General features: G+C 40.2%; 1 protein-coding gene across 3 annotated transcripts in view; it reads right to left on the bottom strand.

Annotated features, from left to right (window-relative positions):
• PPM1B (protein phosphatase, Mg2+/Mn2+ dependent 1B) overlaps positions 1 to 15,555 on the bottom strand; it is an 88,588-nt gene extending 73,033 nt beyond the window's left edge. The window contains exons 1-2 of one of the 3 annotated variants that reach the window (XM_038551179.1): positions 15,015 to 15,555; positions 14,224 to 14,556 (exon numbers count right to left, since the gene is read on the bottom strand). The gene's annotated coding sequence lies outside the window, so the exon portion shown is untranslated. Of the gene's footprint in view, positions 1 to 14,223; positions 14,649 to 15,014 lie in introns of those variants that run through there. The other 2 variants (XM_038551180.1, XM_038551178.1) reach the window with 2 other exon arrangements.
• Between the last annotated feature and the right edge of the window lie 4,932 nt (positions 15,556 to 20,487).

Below are 20,487 nucleotides of genomic sequence, written 5' to 3'. Positions count from 1 at the left end.
CATCCATATTCCTTGACATTTTTGCCTTCCTTATCCTTCCTATCCTAACTAGTGACTCTGACACCTAGCACCTACTAAGTAAAATACACATTAAAAGATACTTCTTTAGGAAAGGATAGCCTAGTCAACCATTACAAAGTTCACAAAAATATTAAATTGCAGAGACTCAATGTTCTATTGGAACACTGATTAACCTGTCATCTACTGTAACGTATTAAGTACAAGCAGTTCTTATTTCCAACAATTTTTTAAGTGTTTAAAGTAATTTTATTAATTATTTTTGTGATTCCTAGCTTTTATTGCTTTTACTTTCCAAATCAACCAACATTTCTAAGCATGGCCAATTCCACCATTGGTGACGTAAGTTTCTCCTCAAGGACTTTGCTCATATATGGGAGGTTAGGTTTGTACTTTGCATGTTACTTCTACTGATATACTTGGCCACACCATTAGGAAATCTCTTATCACTGCCACCACAACACACCAGAACCTCCACACACTCATGTACTGCTTCCTCAGGAATCTGTCCATCTTAGACATGAGCTGTATTTCTGTCACTATCTCCAATGCCTGTGTAAACTCTCTGTCTGACAACGGGGCTATTTCAGTGGTGATTTTCTATCAATTCTACTTTTGGTATTTCACATTTTTTTTAAAGATTTTATTTATTTATTCATGAGAGACACACAGAGAGAGAAGCAGAGATATAGGCAGATGGAGAAGCAGGCTCCCTGTGGGGAACCCGATGCGGACTCAATCCCAGGACCTCAGGATCATGACCTGAGCCAAAGGCAGACACAAAGCCACTGAGCCACCCAGGTGCCCTGGTGTTTCACATTTAAAGCACAGAGTCAATCACACCCATTTACTGCAGACAGAAGGCACACTAACGAATTTATCACTTGGTCTGTTTCCAAATGTTCTACATTAAGCACCACTAATTCCCACCTCAGTCTACCCCTGTAAGCCCGTTTGAGGACATCTTTGGTTCTAGACCAGAATCTATTCAGCTTAGCTCTTCCTAGGAGGTCTTTGGGCTTAAGAGTTAAGAAAAAAAAAAAAAAAAAAAGAATTAAGGAAAGGAACAAGACTAAACTGAGCAAAAGTAGGAATGTATAGAGGAAAAGAAATAAACACAAAGGATTGTTTACCTTAAGTATAGAGCAATCACCTTTTCCTCCATCCCCCATATTACCATTCAAGTACTTCCAAGCATTTACTTCAATACAAATTATTATTGGAGTTATTTTAAAACTACCTTTAGAAAAAAAAACAAACAAACTACGTGTAGATTAAAAATGAGGTGGGCTTGGGCCGCCTGGGCAGCTCAGTTGAGTCTGCCTTCGGCTCAGGGCATGATGATCCCAGCGTTCTGGAATCGAGTCCCGTATTGGGCTTCTTGCAGGAAGCATGCTTCTCCCTCTGCCTGTGTCTCTGCCTCTCTCTCTGTGTCTCTCATGAATACATAAATAAAATCTTAAAAATTTTGGGCTTTTTGTTTTTTTAAAGATTTTATTTTTAAGTTATCTCCATACCTGACATGGGGCTCCAAGTCACAACCCTGAGATCAAGAAGAGTCACATGCTCCACCAACTGAGTCCATCAGGTGCCCTTAAAATGTCTGAGTCAGGGGCAGCTCAGGTGGCTCAGCGGTTTAGCGCCACCTTCAGCCCAGGGCCTGATCCTGGAGACCCAGGATCGAGTCCCACATCGGGCTCCCGGCATGGAGCCTGCTTCTCCCTCTACCTGTGTCTCTGCCTCTCTCTCTCTGTCTCTCTCTCTATGTATGTCTCTCATGAATAAATAAATAAAATCTTAAAAAAAAAAAAGTCTGAGTCATTTTATAGACACACCATCTAATTAATCCCTAAAAACTCTTAAAAACAAAACAGAAACACCAGCATTCTAATGGCTAAGATAATCTGCATTTATGCAAAATCTGCATTCTAATGGCTAAGATTTTGTTATTAAGGAAAACAAATAAATAAAAATGAGGCACCTGGCTGGGTCAGTCAGTGGAGCTTGCAATTCAATCTGGGGCTTGTAAACTCCAGTCTCACAGAGGGTAGAGATTACTTAAAAATAAAATCTTAAAACAACAACAACAACAACAACAAAAAAAAAAAAAAAAAACAAGAAAACAGTAAGACCAAATTATAACAGCAAATACACACAAAGAGAAATTCAAATGACCAGTAAAACATATGATAATGTTCACCCTCATTAGTAATAGGAAAATGCAAATTTCCTAATAGGGAAAATGCAAAATTAAAGTCACAAACAGTGCTTCTCTCATTAGAGTGAAGAAAAAAAAATTCTCAATACCGAATGTAGACAAGGACATAGAGCTGTGCTGTCTGATACAATAGCTAGTAGCCATATGTGACTAGTAAGAATCTGAAACGTGGCCAATCCAAACCAATCCAGACACGCTGTTAAATATAAAATACATACCCTATTTCAAAGATTTAATAAGAAAAAATGCAAAAAACTCATTAATTTTTATCGTCTACATACTGAAATGGTATCTTTAATAAACTAGATAAAATATTTTATTAAAATTACCTTCAACTACTCCTTTTTGTTAAAGCGGCTACTAGAAAATTTTAAGTTACATGTATGGCCAACATTATATTTATATAGGACAGTACTGATATGGATAAAGAGCAACATAAACTTTTGTATACCACTGGTGGGAGCATAAATTGCTATACCCACTTTGGAGAGCATTTTGGAAACACCTTGGTAGGTTGTACTATGAGAAAAGCCTCCAATTCAGCAATTATACCCCTAAGTATGTGCTCTAGAAAAAGTCTTTCACAACTGAAAGACAGGTCAATTGCATTTTAGCGCCATTGTTTACAATAAAAAAATAATCCAAATACTCAGAGAGACTAGATTAAATGCATTATAATCATACAATGGAATACAATACATATGCAATACTATTAGAAAGAGGGGAATAGAGCAACAAGGAAGAACTTCGCAAAAATGTTAAGTGAAAAAAGCGAATTGGATGAACAAGTATTCCACATAAAAACTATAAAATCTCTTAAAAGAGTAGTATATGCTATTTAGACACATACACAGAGATCATCTATGTGAGGGCAGGCACAAGATTCGGGACGGTGGGAAAGAAAGGATGTAATCTGTGAAGGTAACAGGATTGCAAGTATGCTGGAAATGTCCTCTATCCTAAACTAAACTGGATAGTGGGTACTTTGGTGTTCCTTATTCTCTATAACCTTTTTTTTTACATCTGAAGGATATCTGTTTTTTTAACATATGATTTTATGGACCATGTACAGAACCATACTTTATTGTTTTGGAGATATAAAGAAAAGCTTCACAATTTTCACCACATTAAAAGCAGTCAGACCTTGAACATCAGGTTGCAGAAGCTACATATAAATACCAATTATGTGAACACCAAATATATAAACACCAATTTTATACCTCTACTACCACTACAATGAGAAAAATGGGACTATATATATATAAAAATCAGGGCTCGGCAAAACTTTTCTTTAAGGAACTGTAAATGTTTGGGGCTCTGCAGGGCCATATGGGTTCTGTTACAACTACTCAACTTGCCATAGCAGTGGGAAAGCAGCCATAGACAATATGAAAACAAATGAGCATAGCTGTTCCAATAAAGATTTATTTACAAGAACAGGCAGGAGACAAAATTTGGCCAATGAGCCATAGCTGGGTGACCCCTGTCTATATCCATCTTCAAAAAAAGAAATCATGAGGTGCCCAGATAGCTCAGTTGGTAGAGCATCTTACTTTTGATCCTAGGGCTGTGGGTTCAAGCCCCACACTGGGTGGAGAAATTACTTAAAAAATTAAATCTTAGAGACTCCTGGGTGGTTCAGTGGTTGAGTGTCTGCCTTCGGTCACAAGAGTGATGTCCTATGTCTCTGCCTCTCTCTCTGTTTCTGCCTGTATCTCTGTCTCTCCTGTCTCTCATGAATAAATAAATAAAATCTTAAAAAAAAATCAAATCTTAAAACAAATAAAGAAAAAACAAACCACTAAATCTATTAAGTAAAATTCTGAAGGAGAAATAGATTTGCATGGTAACAAAATATGCCACAATTTACCTGACGATCACAAAGGAGAAAATATTCCTTGTCCATGGGGACACCTAACAATCACCAACTTCACCGGTGACCAAATTTAGACCCACTAAATCTTGTGACAATCAGGCATTTTGTGCATCCTGGTGTGATGTAATATGAAATAGCATCAACTACAAAGCACCTGGCCAAAATACTTAACCTGAACTTAACTCAGTCTTTAATCCTAATTTAACAACCTACAGAGAAGAAGTAAGTTTTTTAAAAACACCTCAAAAAAAAAAAAAAAAAATCAGACAAATTTTGAATACAGGACATTTTACAAGATAATACACCTCTTCAAAAAGAGGGTCACTTTTTAAGTAGCTGTTTCAATTTAAAAGAGAACTGAGACACAACAGCAAATGCAGTACAACAGTGCATGATCTTCAGTGGAACTTAGTGTGGAAGGGAAAAGCTATGTTAAGTCATTTTTTACCCAAATGGGTAAATCTGCATATGGATTGGGGATTAGAGGACTCCAGGCATTAGATAATAGTGTATGTATGATGACAGTATTGTAGGTAGGAAGAAAATATCATTTTAGGGGGAGATTCATATTTAATAATTTAGAAGTGAAGTAACACATGTCTATAATTTATTTTTAAATGGTTCAGCAAAGGGTAGCCCCGGTGGCTCAGCGGTTTAGCGCCACCTTCAGCCAAGGTGTGATCCTGGAGACCCAGGATCGAGTCCTGCTTCCTGCATGGAGCCTGCTTCTCCCTCTGCCTGTGTCTCTGCCTCTCTCGGTTTCTCAAATAAATAAATAAAATCTTAAAAAAAAAAAAAAAAAAAAAGGTTCAGCAAAGATTATATAAAGCAAATATGGTAAAAATACACTGTTGAATTTCAGTAGTGGGTATGTAGGTACTCCATAAACTGTTACAATGTTCTGTAGGATTAAAATTTTTCACACACTAAAAATTTTTTCATAAATATAGCATTATGTCAACATGCTTCTACAAAAGAATTTTTCATAAAAAGGCAAAATGCATTACAAGATTATTTGTTAGCTTATTAAATTTTATTCATCACTCTCCTCAAAATACTAGTTTTAAGTCTCCCCCAAAGTTCTCAAGGTATATCAAATTTGACCCAAAATAAATTCTTCTCAAGTTCAGTGATCTGGATTTTTTTTTTAAAGATATTATTTATTTGACAGAGATAGAGAGCACAAGCAGGGGGAGTAGGAGAGAGAGAAGCTGGCTTCCCACTGACCAGGGAGCCCCATGAAGGACTCCAGGATCATGAACTGAGCCAAAGGCAGACACTCAACCGCTGAGCCACCAGGTGCCCCAAGCGTCTAGTTCAAGAGAAGAAATGTAAACCTCTCTCCCCTCCTCCTTCTCCCTAGTCTCCTCCCATTAAAAATACTGTTTCTGGGCGCTGGACTGGCTCAGTCAGTAAAACAAGTGACTCTAGATCTTGGGGGCATGAACAGAAGCCCCAGGTGGGGTGTACAGATAACTTAAAAATCTTTTTTAAAAAATTAAAAAATAAGTAAGTTTTTAAAAATTTACATATTATCATTCACTTTACAAATGAGAAAACTGAGATTTAGAGACATTAGATAACTTGCTTTAAGTTACCCATCTGTGGAATGATGGAACAATTAATTCAAATCCAAGTAGTCTAACTTTAGTGTCAACACTCCCAATCATCCTCCTCCTTTTGAAGCTTTTTCCAGAAACATAACCCACTCCAAGTATACAGCCTTCTTACATTTAATATATACTTAACAAACATACACAAGTAAGTGGTGCTAAGCATCCTACACTATTACCTAAATGCATAAAGTAGCAAAAATTCAGAAATACATATCTAAGTGTTGACAAGAAGCCTCCCTCATGCATGTTTGTGAATAAGTAATTCTATAGGCATAGAATGGTTTTCATTCACATGTGACTAAGATCCTTCTTAGTCTTTATTATTATCAAAGCATTACTCTGAAATAATAAAGTCCTAAAACCATATTCTCCTAATGTCATGTCCATTTGGCCAATTCTTCTGACCATTTTTCAGTTGGTATACCCCTGAAACTACTGCTGTATACCATCTCCCAAACTTTGCTAGCAAAAATATCTATCAATTAAATATCATACTTACCTTTGTTAGATGGTTTTCAGTCCTTCTAAAAACATAGTTATTCCAGCTAGCTCTCTAAAATTAATGATGCATCTCCTCTCCTTTCTATTCAAAATATACTTTATATTTGACTCCATAATTTACCCACACAATCTACGCCTGAACAAAAACGAAAGACCCACCTACATGAACTCTAGTCTGCAAGGTGATCAGAAAGTTCAAAAACAGAGGTATTATTTTAACATTCTGTACTGGAACATCAATAAACCACTTACTGTATGCATCTGCGCTTCTAAACGTGGTGGCCACCCTGTACTTAAATAAAAATCAAGAAATCAGACAGAGGCGGAAAAAGCAAGATAAACCAAAAGCACAAGAGTAAATAACCTGATCTAAAAAATAAACCTATCACTGAGAAAGAGACTCATGAATTAGACTAAAAGCAACAATGCTATCTAAAATATCACTAATCCTTCCAAACTTCTACTTCCCTTACAAACTAGAGTTAGACTGCATAAAACAAAAACAAAGGAAAAGTATAACTGAAAACTAATGATATACTAAGGTAAAACTTATCATTTCAGTTTTACATTTTGCTTCAAAACACTCCAGAACAGAGGGATACAAGATATTAAACTCCGTTCCCTTACATTTAGGACTTCAACCACAAAAGCTTTAATAAAATTCTGTACTATATAAATGAAACCAGTTATAAGAAATAATTTAAGATATTAGGAAAGGCTTTATTTTTTAATCTAAAATGTTGAACAGCTTAGTGAACCTGGTCTGAATTACAGCACTTAATTTAATATATTAAAAAAGTTCAAATTTTGGGGCACCTGGGTGGCTCAGTCAGTGGAGCATGACTCCTGGTTTTGGCTCAGGTCATGATCTTAGGGTCGTGGGGTCGAGCCCCATGATGTACTCAGGTTCTGCAAGGAGTCTGCTTGAGATTCTCTCCCTCCTCCTCTCCCTCTACCCTTCCGCCACTCACACTCTGTAAAATAAAATCTTTTTTAAAAAGTTCAAATTCTTCCGCACATCAGCACTTTGATACAAGTGATAAATACAGTCACAAAAATATATTAAAAGTGAAACTAGTAATTTGAAGGCTGAATTTGGGTGCTATAAATGAAGTCTCTCAGGTCATGAATGGAACCAGTGTTCATTTTTATATTGAGGCACTGAAATAAACACAAGTTGATTTGCTTTAAAATAAAAAAAATCTCAATTCACTGCAGCAAGCAAGATCACGAGAGTCTTACTCAATGCCTCACAAATGAAAGCAAAAGACTATTATGTATTAAGATAAAAACAAAGATCAAAGATCTCTCATGCTTATCTGAAGTGTGCAATGTTTGTGCAAACTCAGGAAGAGACATTTTTACCAAACTGGATCATCACTAGAAAAGGTACATGACAGAAAGTAGAAAAATAAGCACCTGCTTCATATCATGCAGTAAGACATCCTCATGCAGAAATTTATAATGCAGGAAAAACAAAGGCACAACTTCAAGTTCTACACCACAGCTCTAGAAGGGAAGCAGTAACAAATATATAGACCAATTTTAGCACAGTAAACTAAGAGACAGATTGGCTCCATCAGCTCTCTTCAACAGAACTGTCAAATAACCAGAAAACACAAGTAGCAGTCACAAATCAGCAACAGTATTTCCAGACACTAATGGCCAATCACCAACCTTTAGCTGTACTCACAAAAGAGCACAAACAGCAACAGAGTTTTTTCTAAACACTAACGACAACATATATTTTATAGGTGCATCCCAAGTTACTTAAACCAGTCCTGTTAAAAAGTCCTGTTTACCCTACTCCCATTATCCTACCTTCTTCCATTTTCCTCTATAGGAACTCAATTTATCCAAGTTTGGGCAGTAAATGATAACACCTGAAGGCCTCAGCTTCCCTCGTCTAATTTCTATATTTGGCTCACCTTTTAATCTTAGGTACAACAATATTTCCCCCTTCCTACTTCCTCTTTCCATGTATCAGTTTTTGTCTAGTTACAGAAAAACTCTTTTTTCCTTCCCTATTATTTTGTTAAAAATGGTAAAGCTCTGTGCACCTGGGTGATTCAGTAGTTAAGTGTCTGACTCTTGAAGTCAGGGTCCTGAGAGCCCTGCACTGGGTGTGGAGAGCCTAATTACAAACAAATAAATAAATAAAGCTCTAGGGGCTCCTGACTGACTCAGTCAGTGGAGCACATAACTGCTTATCTCAGGGTGGTGAATTCAAGCCCCACCTTGCTTGTAGAGCTTACTTTAAAAAAAAAAAAAAAAAAAAAAAAACCACCACGAAAGCTCTAATCACAACTTCTGAGGGTAATATGGAAAACACCATACACATCCCAAATTTTCCACTCCTAATTTCAGTCATCCACAAAGGGCGTACAGTTGTAATATAAATTAAGGAAGTGTGTTTGCTATCAGAATGTAAAATCTTTGAGGGCAGGGATTTTTGTCTGTTTTATTCAGTCTCCAGCCAGAGGATGGTGCCTTGCATATTATAAGGCACTCAGAGAATGCCAGAATAATGGCTGGGAATGGGGTGGCTACAGACTGAATATTATTAACTACATAAAATGCTTTACTTCTCAGTGGGATGGTAACCTGCAGTAAGTAAAGTAAAAGGAAGCCGCTTATATCTGAACTTGATTTCCCATACATTCTATCATTTAGAGTTGCTTTGAGTTCATTATTTCCTTTCTGCAAAGGACTCAGAAGGAGGGCCACCTGTATTTAATAGGTAACACCAGTTCATTAACTCAGAGTTGAATGCTTTAATGAGAAGAGGGGAAAAGAAACATTCTTTCCCAGGATAGGTTAAGTACCCATGAGCAATATGGACACTCCTAGATTCTCCTACTTGTAAGAACATCTATTAACTGTCCTTTTTCAGTGTTAAGAGTGCGCTTTTACATACCTACAACAAGAAAATAAAATGCTATTAGACTTAAGAACCAGTGATATTACTCTCAACCTTTAAAGTGTTTTGAAATCCTTCAGAACGTCAAAAATCACTCTATATATCCTTTATCAAGCCTGCTTCTTGGGTCTGTATTATCTATCCAACAGAATCTATTCAACTTAATTTTTTCATATATTACACATTTGACCATACCTAGTAATAACCACATTTAAAAAATAGTTTCCCACGAAGGAAAAGATTTTTCAAGTTTCTATCATAAAAATGCACTTATCATACACAACATATTTTGAAGTGGGGGGGCGGGGGGGCATTCTATGTAGACAAAAAGCCCAGCAATACTAGACACAGATCTTATCCTGTCTACACCACCACCAATAACTGGTCCCATCTCTCCAGTGAGACAAGTTCCTTAATATTCAATAGAAGTCTTCCAATAGGAAGTCTTCCAATGTTCATCTCTCTCTCTCAATATCAAACCATCTACTTAATAGTCTTCTAAAGTAAATGAAAAAAAGCTTTAAATTGGTGAGCTGTGCTTTAACTGTCATAAACCATGGTAAATTTGTTCTAATATATGAACAAGTTAAAATACCACAATTGATTGTTAAACTATTGAGTTCTTGAACTTAAATAAGTTATTAGAAAGGGTATCATTATAAAAGGTATATGTCATGCCAAGAAACAATAAAGATATTGTAGATATGGTCACAAGTTAGCTGTAGTTAAAAAAGAAAAATATTTACTTGAGAACTCCTGTGTGTCATGACTTACCATAATTCAGAGCAAAATGTTTACATCTGTTATTAACATTAAATTGAAAGGGAGAAATAACACACCGTGAAATTTGAATGAAAATTAAAAAAAATAATGAGTTACCTTAGGGTATTTGTTTCCTAGGTTACTAGATGATGCTATAAAAAAATCTCATGATCTTTATGAAATCTGAGATATTAAACTACAATATATAGACTGCGTTTTTGAAAACTTCATTCTATCAAGAATTTAGTAAAGACTTATTTTTGTCAATTAATATTGATTCACCTACCTGATCAAATCACTCAAGTTAGTCTAAATGGTGGGGTTTTTTGTGGGGCCGGAGAGGATATAGCTTAAACATTGAGAAGTGTAACTCAAGTCCAGTCTATGCAAAGGTTAAACCACATTAGAAATGTTTCATTTTAAAAAAGATTCCAAAACGGCAAATCAGATATATTAGCATACTTAAATCACTCTAGAAGATCAACTGATTTTAAATCAATGTTTTAGTATAACAAGTATTATCAACAAAAACAAGAATAAAACAAAGATTATGAAGAACCTTTTCACCTCTACATGTTAAATCAGATGCTAGAAGATGATGATAGGCCCCATCCTTTCATGAATTTTATGACAGTCAAGCAAAAACTACAAAAACCAATATTCCCCAAATCTACCCCATTTCCCTTCACTGTTTAGTTTGAGCATGGATAGTGGGATGGAAAGACAGATTACATTTCCAGAGTGTACCTAGTATCTGAGAATTTTACCTCATATCCCCAATTGATCAATCTCCTAAATCCACAATTCTACTGATGTGATATATAAAATATATTCTACAGTAAAACTTTAAAACTCCTAACACATTATTTGGTTCCAACTCAGATTCTGAAATTAGTTCACTAAGAAAACAATTAAAAGAATCAAGTACAATATGGGGGAAAAAACAAAATAATGGCTATCCAGAAATAACCATATTCCCCCAAATTCGCTTACTGCTAACCATAATTTCATATTTTATGCTAAGTATTACTTGAATAAATTTTACTATTCAAATTCTGGAATTTTTTTTTTTAACTATTCTAACACTGACACTGTCAGTTGTTTCCCAACTAATTTTTGCTTAAAATCAATGAACTGTGAAAGGTATATTTCACAGAAAAAGTAAAATACCACGTTGTATTTTAATAAGTTAATTTTATTCACTTTACCTTATGAAAGACCACTACAGAATGAGCATTTTATGATAGACCACTACGGAGTTAGAATTATACTATTTCACTTCTTTCTAGCCTAGGCAATGTCATAATAATACTTTAAAATAGTTACAAGTAGGGATCCCTGGGTGGCTCAGCGGTTGAGAGCCTGCCTTCGGCCCAGGGCGTGATCCTGGAGACCCGGGATCGAGCCCCACATTGGGCTCCCCGCATGGAGCCTCCTTCTCCCTCTGCCCGTATCTCTGCCTCTCTCTCTCTCTCTTTCTGTCTCTCATGAATAAATAAATAAAATCTTTAAAAAAAATTTTTTTTAAGTTACAAGCAACATGCAATTTTTCATACAATGTGGTTAATATGTGTAACTAACAATAAAAGGAGGGGGTCATTCACTGTCAGTATCATGTGCAATAAAAGAAATGTTTACCAACCCATTGACAAGGGCATGTTTAAAAACTGAGGCAATGATAAAACCATTGTAATGAATCTCCACAAACACTGAGCTACATTATGGCAAATTCTACTCTTCCAAGAGTCTATCAGCACCAAATTTTAATTCAAAAGTCTTCATATAGTCTTTCACTATAGGAAAATAAATTTTCAACAAGAACCACTTTTTCTGACCTTTACAATTTGTAAATGAGATATTCTTAGAAGCACAGCTATTTAGACATACCATTCCTTCAGATGATGTAATCTTAAGGGATTTGGTAATTATAATATGTTAATTACTAACATAAAATATTATTTATTGCCATGACTATCAGACAAACTTTAAAGCTTTCACCTATTGCTGGAGTCTTTACAGAAAGCAGAAACCTGGTATGAGAAAACAGGTATTGAAAGCTCTCCTGGTCACTTCTAAGAGAACTAGGCCATGAACAAATTCAAAGGATGATGTACAAAAACTGAGAAAAACTTAGTAAATGGGTATGAAAGATTACATAAAAATACTACTCCACGCTGATAAAGCAATATAAAAAGCCACTGCAGAAACTGTGATAAGACTTTTATGAGAGCAAAACTAAATGAAAGGGGAAAAAACAAGCACCATTAAAAGAAAAAAATAAGACATTGAGAGAAAAAAAAAAAAAACAACAATTAAAACAGGATTATCCCTGGAAAAAAAAAAAAACCCGTTGACTTAAAAAAACAAAAACAAAAACCTGTTCTAAATACTAAATTTTAAAAGTTCAACTGAAACAACACAGTGCTCTTTCAGGAGGCCTACAAAAATATTTCTTCAAAAAATTACCATTTTAATAGTATAACTTCAACCATACTTTTTAAAAGCCTGTACACTTGGAAAAGACTATTATAATAATTACAATAACTTGTCCCTCTTTAGAAATGCTCTATTTAAAAGTAGGCCAACAATAGGAACTTTGCTATTACACAACAGAGAAAGTAAATGAAATAATGTCCATTAACATTCAGCGTGGATGGCATGTTTCTGCACCTCCTAGAACATATGGACTTACGCTATCTGCCCTGAACAATCTACCACTTCTACATCCGTGCAGTAGCTCAAATAAAATGAGTTCCTGTGTTAATCCCACAGTAAACCTCAGTAATTCTCACATCACAATTGTAAACGTTTGTTAACAGAAAAAGAATGTTTTTCCCAAAATAGCTACATATCACTAAGACTACTCAAATTCCTAAATAATCCTTTTACAAGACTCCTGCCAACTTTATTTTGATACATTAAACATGTGGAGCCTATTTTAAAAGGTCTTTAACTATGACTTCTCGAAAACCGCTTCCTAGTTAGTCGTTCATATAATGTCTTCTTTTTAAAGTTTTCACGTCCTTTTTAAGCCGACTTGAATACTGATGAATCTGGGCCGACTCTTCCAAACGCTTAAGAAGCAGTTTTGCCAAGTAAGACGGGCAAAGGTTCTGGATCTGCTAAACTCCACATTAGAGGTCAGGCAACTTAAAAAAAAAAAAAAATGAAATAACTATTCTCAACGTTCACCGAATCTTTCGTTTTTAAAATTACCTCGTGTTACTTTCACATTTAACGTTTAAGAATACAACCTTTAGTTGTTGTTGTTGTTGTTTTAAAGGATATTAGGCCCAGTTAAATTAAAAATAAAATAAAATAAATAAAAAACTGAACTGTCACTATAAAGCTGATTAGTCTACTCTTAAAGGGTCTCTGGAAGATCTGGGGTACCGGCTGTAGAAGTTTCATTTAAAGACTTCTCTGTTAAAAAGAATGACATGCGAAAAGGATCGCTTGGGAAGGGAAGGGAAGGGAAGGGAAGGGAAGGGAAGGGAAGGGAAGGGAAGGGAAGGGAAGGGAAGGGAAGGGAGGCGAAGGGAAGGGAAGGGAAGGGAAGGGAAGGGAAGGGAAGGGAAGGGAAGGGAAGGGAGGCGAAGGGAAGGGAAGGGAGGGGAAGGGAAGGGAAGGGAAGGGAAGGGAAGGGAAGGGAAGGGAAGGGAAGGGAAGGGAAGGGAAGGGAAGGGAAGGGAAGGGAAAGGGAAGCGAAGGGAAGGGAAGGGAAGCGAAGGGAAGGGAAGGGAAGCGAAGGGAAGGGAAGGGAAGGGAGGCCCGGAGTCGGCTGAGAAGAAAAGGGGCGATTTAAAGCCACTTTTCAGAAGGAAGGAGGTGGTGAGACGCACGGCCAGAGGAGCGAGAAAGAAGATTTAACAAGGAAGTGAAGTGGAGCGCAGAGTGGGGCAGAAGCTCGGAGGCAAGAGCCGGGAAAGGTAGGGTCTCGTCTCCCAACAGGCGCGATCCAGGAAGGGAGGGGTTAAGGCCTGGGGTGGCCCCAGCGTGGCGGCGTGAAGATGCTCGCCGACTCGGAGGCCGGGCACCGCAGCTCACTCGCAGGCGCTGGAGCAAAGTAAAATTCCCTGCCCCGAGCCTCTCCCGGCCTCGGCCGAGCGCGGAGGCGGCGGCTGGGGAAGGGGCCTAGCCCGGAGCCAGGCCCGGCGTCCTGCTCGCCCAGGCTCCCCGGCGCCCGAGCCAGGAGGCCAGGACCAGGCAGGCAGGGCCCACGCCCGCAGCCGGCGGCGCCCCGAAAACGGTCCGGGACCTCGGCGCTGCCCGCGAGCCGTTTCCCCTGCGGCGGGGCGCTGGGCGGCCTTACCTGGGGCGAGGGAGGGAAGCGAGGTCGAGGGCGTCCGCAGAGACCCCCTGCTGCACTCCGCCCGGGCCTCCGACCGAGGCGCGACCCTGCCGCAGCCGCCGCTGCCCCGTCGGGCTCTCGGCCGCCGCCTCCGCCGCCTCCGGGGCTGTTTACACCGTCGGGCCCCGCACGCCGCCGCCGCCGCCGCTGCCGCCTTCTCTCCACCCTAGCGCCGTTGCCGATTCGGCCGCCGCCACCTCCTCCGCCGCAGCCTCGTCTCTCTGGAGCATCTTCCAGCCACCGAACCCTGAGAAACAGAGACTCCAGCCGCGCCGGCAGGAAACTCCCCCGCAACTGCTAGGGGGACCAGGCGGTCAGAGCACCGGCGGCTTTTCCGCCATTGAGCAGCAGCCGCTCCGCTCCTTCTGCAACCCCCTCCCCGCACCCTGTCCTCCCCGCCCCCCGGCGGGCCCCGCCCCCAGCCCCCCCCATCGGGACGGTGCAGCCCTCGTGTCGCACCTGGTTGGCCACGCGGCCCGTCAATCACCACCCTCCCTCCCACTTCGGCGGCTCTCTACCGCCGTACTTAGCTTTCCCCGCCCACAATGCCCCGCCTCCCGGCTCCTGATTTCCTATTGGGCCCCAGTGACCACCTTCAATTGGCAAGGTCAACTATCCATCAAACACCGCCCACTGAGCGAGACCCAACCCTTCATTACCATTTACTTTACCCAGCCCCGCCCCTGGGCGTCAGGGACTGACCCACGCTGCCAGCCATAAGTAGACATGGCCATCAATCAAATAACGCCCACCTGCACTCCGCCTCGCAAAGACCGAGCCCTAGCGATTCCCTTTTCTTATTGGCCCAAAGGGCGACTTGAACCCTCAACCATTGGCTTCCAGTGCGTGTCCGTCACGGAACCAATTTCCAAGTCCGTCACACTGGCTTTTTTTAAATGAACGCGCAAAAGGCGGGGAAGTATCCGAAAAGCGATTGGCCAGTCCTCGAAAACGGTCAAATCCAGAAAGTGTGTGCGGATCCTTCCCGTCCTACGAGAACCATGCCCCTCTCTTTTTTGATCCCTAAGCCTTGCGTAAGACAAGCGCCATCGAGGAGCCAACGCGCTGTGCAGTTATAGGTGTGGAAGCCTAGTCCCACCCGCAATCGCAGGGGGCTGGCTGCTGATTGGCTAGCAAAGTCCTGTTAGGCGCTCATTGGAGGATACAAACGCCTCTCTGGGGCTCGGAGACGGGAAGGGAAGGCGCAGGCGAGGCTGAGAAGCGGTCCGGGGAGAGGCAGTTGTTTTGCTCCAGCCAACGGGTGGGGCGGACGCGGGAGAGGGAAGCTCGCCGCGCAGGGCTGGGGGGGGCGGGGAGGGTGCGCGGAGGCGAAAAGCCCGGATGTTTCCTAACAATGAAATCATCGCCGACCAATCAGAGCTGCTGAGCTGGGATACCTGCCTGACCTGTCCTGAGTGGGAAGGGAATGAGTTAGTGAGCGGGAAATTGGGCTGTCGGAAGAATGTTGCAAAGCCAAGTGGAAAAAGGGAACAGGTGATGCCTTCAAGAGGACTCTGCTGTGATGGGGTTATTTTTATTCTTTCTAGGCCTGCAACGCCTGGCGCTCAGCCCTTGACATTTCCGTGTTTTGTTTCTCAGTCCACATTGATTTTTACAACTCTCGGGCCTAGTCTTTGACATCCATTCGTTTGTTCCGCAGTTATTAAGCGCCTGCTATTTGGCAGGCACTGTTCCTAGAACTGGAGATACAGAACTAAATTAGGCAGTCCCAGGACAAGATGATAGGTGCTACCGTTGGCACGTGCAAGGGATAGTGGTGAATAAGGGATGGTCCCTGTGGATAGGTTTATGGAAGAAGGCTTCACGAAGAACAGGGTGAGTCTAGAAGGAATGATTCTATAGGCAGAAGAGGGACGTGGACAGGAATCGTTCAGCAATGGAATTAGACTAACAGGTATTGTTAGGTTAATTCCCCGCAAAGAAACTAAAGTGTAATGGAAGCAACTTTTTTTTTTTTAAGATTTTGTTTATTTATTCATGAGAGATACAGAGAGAGAGGAAGACATAGGCAGAGGGAGAAGCAGGCTCACTGCGGGGAGCCCAATGGGGAACTCAACCCCAGAACCCCAGTATCACGACCTGAGCCAAAGGCAGATGCTCAACCACTGAACCACCGAGGTGCCCCTAATGAAAGCATTCTAACACCTTAGGATACTTTTTTTTTTTTTTTTTTTTAAGTATCTTGCTTAAAGATTTAAACCTTCATCAGTTTTGCATACACTGGTTTGGACAGACAAGCCAAGATCCAGCAGAGTGCTATTCAGCTTAGGGGCTGTGGATGTTTTAGGAATAAGGGCAAATTTAGGAATAGGACCATTGCCCAGGCTATGGTGAAGATGGTAGAAATAAAGACTTGATTATAGTTCAGATTTTTTCATCTATGCCCCAAGTTTGTGGAACAATAGCATTTTATATAGTATGGTGGCTGGACCACCTGCATCATAATCACCTGGGGTGCAGATATCTGGGTCCACTCACACCTGTAGTATCGGGGACTCCAGAAACAAGATTTAGAAAGGTGAAGTTTAGGGACGCCTAGGTGGCTCAGCGGTTGGGTGCCTGCCTTCGACTCAGGTCATGGATCTGGCATCAAGTCCCACATCGGGCTCCCTGCGAGGAGCCTGCTTCTCCCTCTGCCTATGTCTCTGCCTCTCTCTTCTTTCTCTGTGTGTCTCTCATTAATAAATAAATAAAATCTTAAAAAGAAAGAAAGGTGAAGTTTCAAATTCCCCAGGTGGGTTTTATGAACACCCATGACTGAAATCCTCTAATATAGGTAAGGGAGATACCATAGACTAAAATTTCATTCCCCGCTTCTTCATGTTGGGAGGAAAAATAGTGAAGAAAAACAAGTAGGCCCATTTAGACTTTGCCTTTTCTTGTCCCATTTATTATCAGTATCAGATCTTAGGAAATATTTCTTAATTTATAGAATACATTCCCTTAACCACACTCCTTTACCTGACACACTTTATATAGGGGGAAAGGAGTCTAGGATCCCAGCTTCCAAAATAGAAATCTAAAGATCATAAAAGTGGATACATCTTAGGATCCTGGTCTTTAAAATCCAGGCAATCTCACAAGGGCATCAGAGAAGTTTCTTGATCTGCTTGATTTCCTTCTTACTTTCCCTTAGTTGACCCTAAAACTAATACAAAAGCACAATCATTTAGGTGGGCTGATGATTGCACATCATAAACAAGATTCACAAATTTAAAGGTAAATTGGTGCGTACTATCATGAACATATCATAAACATTGAGTACCATGATAGTGGGCTCTGTTATTAACTCTGTGAATGCAGCTAATCTGGCTCTCTGAGTCTTGTTTTGTGTTGTATATATAGGAATCACAAAATCTTATGAAGCCAAATGAAGAGCTTTAGATGCTATTAGTAATGCAACGCACTCTCCAAAAGATAGTGGAAACATACTAAATGTAATGTAGAAAATGTTCTGATTTTTCCAATGTTGGCTTTAGTACTCCGGCGTTCCTTTTAAATTTCTTTTTAGATCTTATTTATTTATTTAATTATTTATTAGAGAGAGAAAGAAAGAGAGAGCACTATCACGAGTGGGAGAAGGGGCAGAGAGAAAGAGAATCACAGAGCCTGAAATTAATTAACTGTAATATTGTGATATAATAGAAATATATATTTAATCTTCATCCTGGTTCCTGACATAGAGCTCCTAAAACCCTTATCATTTTTTGAGTGATAGGGGTAAGGAGAGCATTTTTGTTATTCATAAGAAGCCTTTTTTTTTTTTTTCTTTTAAATAAGCTCTAGGCCCAACCTGGGGATTGAACTCAAGACCTTGAGATCAAGAGTCACATGCTCTACCACTGAGCCAGCCAGGTGCCCCTTTTTGAACACATGGATTTATGCTAATGAGGTAACTTCATGGAGGATAGCTGGTTGCCAGAGGAAGCAAGTATATAATGAAAATGTCAGAACTTTCAGCCCAACTCCCTACCTCTAGAGAAGGCAAAGGAGCTGGAAATGGACTTAATCACCAATGGCCAATGATTTAATCAATCATGCTTATGTAATGAAGCCCCCATAATAAAACCTAAATGACCGGGTTTGGAGAACTCCTGAGTTGGCATATACATTGAGGCACTAAGAAGGTTTGCGATCCAGGTAAAGCCATGGAAGCTCTTTCCTGAGTTCTGTGAACAGTTCTAGAAATTTATCAAACCTGAAGAATGCATTGTGGAAATCCCCCATTTATAGCTGGGCGGTCAGGACAGATCACAACCTGGGACTTGGGATGGGCCTCTAAAAGTGGGGACAGTCTTATGGGACTGAGTCTTTAACCTGTGGGAACTGCCCTAACTCCAGATAGTTAGTGTCAAAATTGCTTTAGGTAAGGAAAACACCCACACACGTGGGTCAGAAGTGTAAGAGTGGGAAACAACTTTTCCTTTTTACTGACCACTACTATTTTCTTAGAAAGCCTCAACCCTGATTTTAATGAAACCACAACATAGTTTCTCTTAAAAATGTGTCTCAAACAGCTCCAGAGAGCTCCTTAGAATGAAGGCTCTTTTATCCCAAAGTATCTAGGATTCAGCAAGAATTAAGCCACACATGCTAAAAATTATCTTAAAAGTCCGTAAAAGAGGCACCTGGGTGGCTCAGTGATTGAGTGTCTGGCTTTGGCCCAGGGCGTGATCCCGGGGTCCTGGGATTGAGTCCCACATCAGGCTCCCCGTGGGAAGCCCTGTTTCTCCCTCTGCCTATGTGTCTGCCTCTCTCTGTGTGACTCTCATGAATGAATAAATATTTTTTAAAAATCCATAAGAATGTTGCCCCCTGTTCCATATTTAATACTTATTTCAACACTAAAATATTTAAAGTTTTTATCATCATGAAGGGACAAGATTTGTTATAAACCATGTCAGAAAGTCAGAAATATGTTTGTTTAACAGAAAATCTAAGCAGTGGCTTAAATTCTGGGAGGATGTGGGTGGCTTTTTTCCCCCACATAACAAGAATTCTGGAGGTGAGCAGTGATGTCAAGGTCAGTGCTTCTACAATTATCTTGTTGCCCCAAGATTGCAGGGTGGTTACTGCAGCTTCAGATAAGATGCCCAAGTGGAAGGCAGTAGGGTGTGAAAGAATCACATGACCATCCCTAGCTGTAAGGGAAGCCTGCAATTTAGGGAACTGGAATGTCATGAGTTTCTGAGGGTAAAGTTTCTCAAACTTTACCAAGCATCAGGATCCTCTAGAAGGCTTCTGAAAACAAAGATTGTTAGGACCTACCCTCAAAGTTTCTGATTCAGTAGGACTCAGGTGAGACTTGAGAATTTGCATTTTTTAAAAGACATTTTATTTAATTATTTGAGAGAGAAAGCATGATTGGGGGTGAAGGTCCAGAGGGAGAGGGACAAGCAGACTTCCCACTGAGCTGGGAGCCTACCTAGGACCCCAAGATAATGGCCTGAGCCTAAGGCAAATGCTTAACAGACTGAGCCACCCAGGCACCATTTGTTAGAATTGCATTTCTAACAAGTTCCTTGGTAACGCTGCTGGCAGTCTAGCGACCACACTTTGAGAACCACCAACTTAAGCTAATCATGATCCATCGCCTGGCATTGGTACAGTGTGGTCCAGACACATGGCCACGTTAGCATTTATAAATATTTTTGCAGCTATATTTCCGTTTTACCTCTGCACAGATGAAAATTAAATCAAGTAGGGGCGCCTGGTTGGTCAGTTGGTACTGTATGTGAGTCTCCATCTCGGAATTGTGGGTTCAATCCCCATGCTGGGTGGAGGGTTTACTTTAAAAATAAATAGGGAAGCTTGGGTGGCTCAGCGGTTGAGTGCCTGCCTTCGGCTCAGGGTGTGATCCTGGAGTCCTGGGATCGAGTCTCACATTAGGTTCCCTGAGTGGAGCCTGCTTCTCTCTCTGCCTGTGTCTCTGCCTCTCTCTCTGTGTGTACCTCATGAATAAATAAATAAATAAATAAATAAATAAATAAATAAATAAATAAATAAAATCTTTAAATAAAATCAAGAAAGAGAGAGAAAAGAAAGAAAAGGAGGAAGGATGCAAAGAAAGAAAGGAAATAAGATCAAGCAGAGGCAAAATAAAAAGTCTTTGCTCACACAAGTCGGTCTTCAATGCACCCAACTCTCTCTTTCCCACGCCATTAAAGATCTTAGGCTCTGAGACACCAGAACATTACAGCCTCC

Source organism: Canis lupus, chromosome 10 (genome assembly GCF_011100685.1).
Source record: "Canis lupus familiaris isolate Mischka breed German Shepherd chromosome 10, alternate assembly UU_Cfam_GSD_1.0, whole genome shotgun sequence".
NCBI lineage: Eukaryota > Metazoa > Chordata > Mammalia > Carnivora > Canidae > Canis > Canis lupus.
This window is presented reverse-complemented; position numbering and strand designations above follow the sequence as displayed.